The sequence below is a fragment of the Nannobrachium achirus genome (assembly GCF_963921795.1).
Source record: "Nannobrachium achirus genome assembly, chromosome: 21".
NCBI classification, from domain to species: domain Eukaryota; kingdom Metazoa; phylum Chordata; class Actinopteri; order Myctophiformes; family Myctophidae; genus Nannobrachium; species Nannobrachium achirus.
The window spans coordinates 55,184,396-55,193,475 of NC_137828.1; positions in this window are offsets into that span (position 1 = coordinate 55,184,396).

The following is a 9,080-nucleotide window of genomic DNA, read 5'->3' on the forward strand; positions in this document are numbered from 1 at the left end:
TGGTAAAGTGCGCCCCCTAAGGTGAAGGCCCCTCATACAGCATGTGAGTACTGTGGTCCAGTTGCCAATTGGATGTGCAAATACAGTAAACCCCACCTGAATATACGTGTCATTAAAGCCACCAAGCTGGTGAAAGTGGCAAACTAAATTTGTCTTTTGGAACCACTTTAATAACACATCAGAAAATCCTGAGGCCAATATGGTGTCCATCTTGCATTTTGCATTTAGAAAAATGGTGACCTCATTTTTCAGTATCTCAGGCCTATTCAATGTGAAAAATAATTTTGAAAAATTGTTTTGTCGCCTTACCACCACATAATTTTTGCATATTAATCAATGTGAATTAAATCAATTAATCATGTGAAATAGATGCTTCTGGACCTTCAAAGCAGTTGACGTTGGTATAGGCAGCGATATACACAGAGAGCATTCAGGGGAATATTAAATACTGGTGTTTAATTTCAGCAGTCTTTTTTTATTATTAATATGCAGCAATTGGCCAAACTGGTAATTGAATGGTTACGGAACATTTGTTTTGCGTTTACATTCTTAATGTCTGCAAAATTCCAACATAATGAATGAAAGTATACACACAAGTGGTTGTTACTCTGACTTCCTCTTTTAAGGCCAGCCACTGCAAATCAGCTGTCCAGCCTGTCCAGTTGGCATGTGGGGCATCCAGGCTAAAATGAATAATGTCTCTGCCACAGCAGCCCACACAAGGGGGGGTGGCATAGCCAGATCGACCATGAATGCAGTGAAATAATCACCAACCCATGTAATGTGCTGTGCTGTATAGGATGAAAAAGTTGATGCTAATCCTGCAGTATGTGTCACACACTGTGTGTGTGTGTGTGTGTGTGTGTGTGTGTGTGTGTGCGTGCGTGCGTGCGTGCGTGCGTGCGTGCGTGCGTGCGTGCGTGTGTGTGTGTAGGCTTTGTACAGAAGCCAATGATGGATGTTTTATGTGCTCATACTGTTGGTTCACACCGCTACAAATGAGGTGTGCACATTATGTGTTTCATAATTCATGATGCATTTTCTACCTGTTTTGTTTTTGTCAACACACACACTCATTTGCATTCTTGGACTAATTTGCATTCATACTTTTTTTTATTTTATTTTATTTTTTTAGTGTGCATGTGTGTACCGTGTAGGCTTATCTTGCACATTCCTTGACTAGTGGGGGAAATTGCAAATATATCATTATGAGTCAAAAATATCTTCAATTCATCTCTCAAAATGACCTCAAATGAGTCTCCAGCAATATGTTTTTAAAGATGGTAAGTATGCGCCCGCTCAAGCCCATGGCCACTATCCATTTCACCGCTCTACATTTGATATGTAAATCAGCTGGGTTATGTGAGGTCGCTGACTTCATTAAATGCGTGATTTGAAAGAGAAGTCCCCATTCAGAATGAGGCACTTTTATGTGCACCTGTCAATCCAATCTTTCAGGAGTCCCATGGGATCATCATCTGGCAGCCAGTGGACGTTATAGGGGCATGTGACTTAGATATATCAGCCTGCATGGAATGAAATGATCCCCTAATGCCTGATTTATATGCTTAAAGTTGTGCGCCAGAGACGCGCAGGAAAACAACCACTGTGTTTTGTGTGAGACACCGGCGCACAAAGTATAAGTATAAATCTGGATTAATTCTCACACAGCCCGGTACCATAACATCTAAAACAAAATGGAATAGGAAAAGGAGAGTATTTTTTTTATTAGCCCCCATCATTTTTGGGAGAAATCAAATCAATTCTGCCATAGAAATATTAGCGCATGAAATGGATTCCTAGACGCCGCTGCTGTGAATAACAAAAAGGAGATAGGAAGGCTAATGCAAAGTGGGTTAGACGGCCAGCCGTCGGAGTGCTATGCTATTTGGACTTGTAAGTGGCGAGCCCGCTACTGTACTACATGTGTCATTGCGGAGAACAAACATCATTAAGCATATTATTCATTGCTAGCGGCTTCCCAGAAGTCTCCTGTGATGGCACATTAACAGCGCTCCACAGAGAGATGTGAGACAGGCCCCTAAAGACAGGAGAAAGAAGAGAAGCAACCCCTTTATTCTCCCTCTCTACACCCCTCGTCCCCTTCCCCCACCACCACCAGACTCCAAAAGCCCATTAAGGATAATCGTTATTTTCCTTTTGTTCATTATGATCCTCCCGATCCCACATTAATGATGACTACTAATATCCTCTAATAATACATGTGTGCTTACGTGTGTGCGCGCACGTACACGCGCGCGCGTGTGTGTGTGTGTGTGTGTGTGTGTGTGTGTCTGTCTGTGTGTGTCTGTGCGTGTGAGTGTTTTTGCGATGTGCGTGCAAATGGAAAATCTGCCAGTCCGCAGACCTCAAAATAGCTTTGTCACTCGTTGACGCTCTGCCTGTCCTCTCTAAATCATTTTCACTTCCTCTCTCTGTCCCAATCAATCACACAGCTCAAAAACATAGGGGGAGGCACAATAGGGAGAAACAGCCATAATGCAACCATGCTCTATGTCTCTTGTCTTTACCTTTTTTCTCTGCCCTCTCTCTCCTCCTGTTGTGCGTTCTGTGCACTTCAGCAGGGATTTAAACTTTGTCTTCAGTCCAATGTGGATCCCTGATTTTGTAAAGTCCTACCTAGACCATGTGTCTATACTGTAATAGTCTAAAATAGCCTAGTTGATTATATTAAAAAAACGTAAGCCCTCACAAAACTCACAATGTGTCACTATGTCATGCGTTGTGAGCATGCAGATTTGCTTTTTCGTCTATAATATAGACGAAACAATCCAAACTTTTGGTTTTCATTTTGATCTCCCAGTCCACAGGTTACAGCATGTCTGAAAGTTTGTGCGCCAGACTCTCTGCAGAAGACTTTCATCCAAACCAACATATGTTCAGCTAGCGAAGCCCCACAAGTATGCTCCATTGGCCCGTGTCAAGTCTTTGCCAGGTAGGCAGCCTTAGATGAGAATCCAAATCAGTGAGTATCAAGATACCCCTGTACTGTACCACAATGTCTTTTTCTTCTTGCCACTATAGGGCCAACATGAGCGTTCTGAGTCAGGGTGAACCGACCAGCAAATAGACTAAAGGCAATTTGTCAGGGACACATCTGCATTCACCCCACATAGAGACTGAAATCTCCTGTAGCAGTGTAGCAGTAGTTACTGGGGAATTTAAAGGGGGCCTGTCACCTAAAGGGTTATTGTCACTTTAAGAATCATCTTAAAAAACAAGTTAATGTTTTTTGATGTCTTTGTGGAAATGCGCAATTATAAGCTAATCAAATTAATTGTCTGTATAGCCTGACTGTATGACTACTTACTGTACTGTTCAGCTGTTGTTGGGGGGCGAGGGGCAGGTTACACTGTGACATGAGCTTCAGACTGTTTCAGACCGTTTTCAGAGAAGCTCATGTCACATTGTAATCTGCCCCTCAACCCCTTTAGGTGACAGTACCCCTTTAAGGAGCCCATTTCTACTACCACGACGTGAGGCGGGACTACGGCTGCTATGACGCAATCGCCGTTGCGGTCCAAACCGTTAAGCAAACAGCCGTCGGCGACGGGGTCCTACCCCTTTTATTGAACGCTTTGGTTCCCATGGCGACGCGTCTATGCAGCAGGCGTTGTAGACGCTACGTGGAAAGCTAGCTCCTGCCGTAGAAGAGAGGGCTGCGACGGCGCCAGGTTGATCTATCGAGCGCTGATCATTTCCGTTTGCCGTTGTCATTTGCCGTTGCAGTACAAAGCTTAAATAGCCTACTTTCTGGAAGGCCAGGGCATGGGTGGATCCAGTGGTGTACATTTGGATGTAGCGTGTACAGCGGCGGCTACCGGTGCCTGGTGCGACGTTCAGCATTCAACCTCTGGACCAGTTTGACTTCAGCCATGTTACTTTTGTAGACATGTGCAGTTGTAGAGGTTTAAATCTGGGGCTTACAGTATACTCGTTCGCTCACTTTAATATTTCCCCCAAAAGCTGTCTTCTTATACTAAAAATAATTCACTCCAGACAAAAATACTTAAAGTTTAACTTTTTGCACAAAAAATGGTGTGCAATGACGGTAAGAACCATTATGCTTCCAAACTTACAGACTGTTTGATATTGACTCTGTCACACTAGTGACAGCAGCTGCGTTTCTAATGGTCAACATGAACCTGTTTTGAATCCATATTAATTATGAAAGTTACATCTCAACTAGGGATGCGGTATCGGTACTCGCGGTATCGGTACTCGCGCCGATACAACCCTATTTTGCTGTACTCGTACTCGCCCGATACTTCTGCCGGCAGCGGCCGATACCGAACAGGGGCGTCACAAGGGGGAGAAAAGTGGGACTGGGTTACTGGGGCTCAAGGTGAAAGCCAGGGCCTTAATTATTTTATACTTTTGCTATTGAAAAATAGCAGATATGCAAGCTCACAGTGCCGCACTGCAAGCTTGCAGATCTGCTATTTTTTAAATACCCCATGAAGAACATTCATGGGGGGCCAGCAGTGAATCCTTGTACCCAGGGCCCAGAATTTGGTGCGACACCCTTGGTGCACTCTGAACGGAGTGAACGCTGGCATTCAGCGGCAGCAGGCTGTCTGTCTGTCTTTCTGCAGCTTCAACATGAGTAGGCCTACATTGAGTGATTTAGCAGCATCATTCATCATTCATTAATCTTAAAACTTGCTACGATGCAAAGTTTGTCTGAGTGCTTTGCCTTAGATGGAGAATTCAAATCCAAAAAAGGCGACTGGATGTGAATCACTCACTCGTTACCTCGGCAGCTCGGCTCGAGCCTGTTGCATCAGTGTGATCCGCTCATCTGAAGAATAATCCATTTTGAGGTGAGATTTTGAGAACATGGAGAAAGTAGTCTCAGTCATAAATTGGCTGCGAATGCCATAAATAATGGTTTAAAGTAGGCCTAACAGTGATGAGAGATGAGCGAGATGAGAGATGTCGCTTAACGAGGAGTCCTGTCAGTCCAGCTGCGCTGCTGTGCGCTGTGCTGGGGAGTTAATTGGTACTTGCCCTAGTTTTACGTCTTTCACTGGTGATGTAATCAATTATTTTGGAGCAGATTCCAATAGTATAAACATTATTAAAAGGCTTTCATATACTCTTGATATCTTTTTCAAATGAGGTTTAGCCTAATAGATTGAAATGTGCTAGATTTTGGCTATTTTCTGCTTGTTAATGTCAATAAATAAATTCATCAATTAATTTTCGGTTATCCCAATAGGTTTCAAAATTGTCGTGTACATGTCAGTGAAATTAGTCGCTAGGAACATCCCTAATTTTAAGATTTGTGAGGATGACAACACATTGTTTTGTATCATTAATTGTACTCGTATCGGTACTCGGTATCGGCGAGTACTCACAATGAAGTACTTGTACTCGTACTCGGTCAGCAAAAAAGTGGTATCGGGACATCCCTAATCTCAACAATTATGTTTAACACTTAAAATGGCCGTACCTCGGTGACCATTGCCCTGCTCAGCGCAATATATTTCAAATAGCACTTAACACTTGAAAAGAAATTCAGGGAGTCACGTCCCTTTGGCCTACTGGCAGCATGCACAACACATTTGGCACTGATTGGTCCGCAGCTGTTTGGGAGATTAGTGCTGGAATCGTGCAGACGCACGCACGCACGCACACGCACACGCACACGCACACACACACACACACACACACACACACACACACACACACACACACTATTCTACATGGGTTCCTACAGTGCTACCATGAAAAATGGAGAAGGGATCCAAAGAATTTTATTGCAATGAACTAGCTCAGCCATGCAATGGTGCAAGGACTTAACTTCTGAGCAGAACATTAGCCAAAAATTGCAGATCTGCCATCTCACAACGTGTCACAACGCGTAACCTATTATTAAATGTTTCGATTGTATATTATTTTTTCATTGTCCAAAATATTTTTTATAATAATAATTAAAGGCAAACTATGCAAGGCAGTTTGTGTGCAAACACACTCCCCCCTCCCCCTCCCCTCTCTGACAGGCATCAACCAGGTGACTGTCTTTGATGCTTTAATCGATTAGAAAGAGCACTAACGAGCACCGAACAGTAGAGACAGTCAGAGAAGAAGTGCAGTGTGCTGGCAACGCTAGGAGGCTCCAGGCACAGCTGTGGGTTGCATTAATTATGAAAGTTACATCTCAACAATTATCAATACTATTTTAGTCATCTGAAATGTTTTAGTTTTAGTCTAGTTTTAGTTGATTAAACATCTTAAGATTTGGGTTCAAATCTACAGTTGATTTTGTCAATTAAAATGTATTTTGGGGGGCATGATGGAGTTGAGATTTTGATCTGTTTTCGGAGCGTGTGCGACCCACTCGCCTCCAAGCATGAAATTGATTGTATAATTTCTACTGGATATCTTCCCCACTAAATGTTTATCTATTTTTTTTTTAATTATGAAATGTTCAATACATTTAGTCATAGCTTAAGTCATCATAGATGACTTTTACATTCTGTTTATATTTAGTTTTCGTCAGTGAAAAAAGGTTGACGAAGATTTCCCGTCCTAGTTTTAGTTGACGAGATGAACACTGCTGCCTAGCTATCTGCCCAGTGTGAGACAGCACCAGCGGAACTACCGCGACAGCAGGTTACAGCGAGCCAGATGGCCAGGGTCAGCGTCACACCAGTTTCAGATGGCTCACCAATGCATTCATGCAAGCACGCTGGGAATATATTCATCAGCACACGTTTGTAAATTGACTGCGGCCGTGGGCTCTTGGAACTAGCGCTCAATGTGACACGCGCGCGCTCACCCTCTTCCGTCTGACAGCATCGGCGATGAGCTGCATTATTTATTACCGCTGCCTGCACATGTGTGCTCGAGAAACAAGTACTTGTTGAGAACCACATTAGTGGGCTGTTGAGAAGTCGTGTTGCTGTTCTGCGGGCATGCACACTTGTGAGGTTATTTGTTAGACAGGAGTTTAATGAGAGGATGTGATATTGAGCTTTGTGCTTCAATTACCCATCATGCCACCTGCTTCACTGTGCTGAGTGCTTTTGGTACGCGTAGTGCATATATTCCGTGCTAGCCCCAAGGAATGTTTTTTGCAAGAAAACAAAATCCACGTTTGTGTGTCAGGGTTCAAGTTTCAAAAGGTTACTTTCCCTTAAAACACTGGAAAGACTGTGAGGTAAGATAACTTAATTTCAACTTTCTGAGAATGTTCTTGTGATGTTTAAGTTGAGTTGATCTTTCTAAAGCCAGATTGGTTCTCTCGGGCGTCATGTGTTTAATAAAATGGTACATTTAGATACAGTATAGCACCTGGCTTTACCCAGTGCTCTTTACATTACTTTACTTTACATTACATTCACATAAGGATGGCAGAGGTAACCATGCAAGAAACCAACATGCTCATCAGGAGCAGTTCAGCGTCTTGCTCAAGGACACTTCGACACATACACTGTTCAGGGGTCTGCCATGTCCTTGACATTAAAAACTTTGAGCACCACAGATAAAGAAAGATGTTTTTTTTTTAAACATATTTTTTATTGGGGGGGTTAAAGGTGATTCTAGGATCAGCGGGAATGTAGACTTTAAAAAATAAGAAGAGATCCGAGCCCAAAAAAAGGAAGTTAAAACTAATTTTGTTCGGATCTCTTCTTCTTTTTAAAAATGCAACAAACACTGTTCAGGGGTTGGCCATGAGCTATAGCAGTGTTTAACACTTAAAATGGCCGTACCTCGGTGACCATGCATTGCCCTGCTCAGCACAATATATTTCAAATAGCACTTAACACTTGAAAAGAAATTCAGGGAGTCACGTCCCTTGGCCTACTGGCAGCATGCACAACACCTTTGGCACTAATTGGTCCGCAGCTGTTTGGGAGATTAGTGCTGGAATCGCACGCACGCACGCACGCGCGCGCGCACACACACACACACACACACGTAACCCTATATTATTAAATGTTTGATTGTATTTTCTTTTTTCATTGTCCAAAATATTATGTTTTATAATAATAATTAAAGGCAAACTAGGCAAGGCAGTTTGTGTACAAACACACACCCCCTCCCCCTCCCCTCTCTGACAGGCATCAACCAGGTGGCTGTCTTTGATGCTTTAATTGATTAGAGAGAGCACTAACGAGCACCGAACAGTAGAGACAGTCAGCGGGGAAGATGGCTGGGGAGATGCTAACAGCAGTGTGCTGGCAACGCTAGGAGTCTCTAGGCACAGCTGTGGGTTGCCTCCGGGCCTGGATCCTCCTTCGTCTGACTGGGGGGGGGGGGGGGGGGGGGGGGGTGAATGTGGAACCGTCATTGTTGCCGCTGAAAAGCTAACATCACAGCCAGGCACGTGCACACATAGACATCAAAGGGGGCTTGAGCCCCGGCCCTTTTATTTGCCTGTAAAAAGTGCCCTCTCCAGACCATGAATGCAGTTTTTACTAAGGTGAAAGAAATGCAAATGCCCTCTTTCCATGCCATTCCTGAAGGCAGCATTCAGGAGAATTGCCTTCCAAACTCTCCTGAACTTGAATGCAGCATCTTATGTTGAAAGAATTGCCCGCTCTGTGTAGAAAATCATGCCGTTACGCCACATCATCTCCAGTGTTCACTTGATTATGCTTTAACAGTTCAGTGTGGTATCAAGCACCGGAAATAGCCGACCTCTAAGCTCACAACACGTCGCAGCGCGACGCGTTGTGAGCTTGGAGGTCTGCTATTTTAAATTTTTCCACCAAAAGGCCCTTTTAAAAATGTCAGCCCCTGCCTCTCTAACATTCTCTGCACGTCCCTGATCACAGCCTCGTTCTGGGTGGAGGTTGCCTGGATGGCCCTCCTTGCATGTTTTACTGCAGCCTGTAGCTTTGGGTTCTTCCTCACGGAATAAGAGGTGGTTTGGGCTGCCAAACAACAGCCTCCCTCCTCCAGGCGACCCGACCGAGGCTGATCAGACCACGGCCTGTGTCCAAGTGGCATGCTAGTGCCCCACTCTCTCCTGGGGGGTCAGAGACAGTCACTGGGGAAGATGGCTGATGGCTGGTGAGAGTAGGTGTTGACGACGCTAGGAGGCTCTA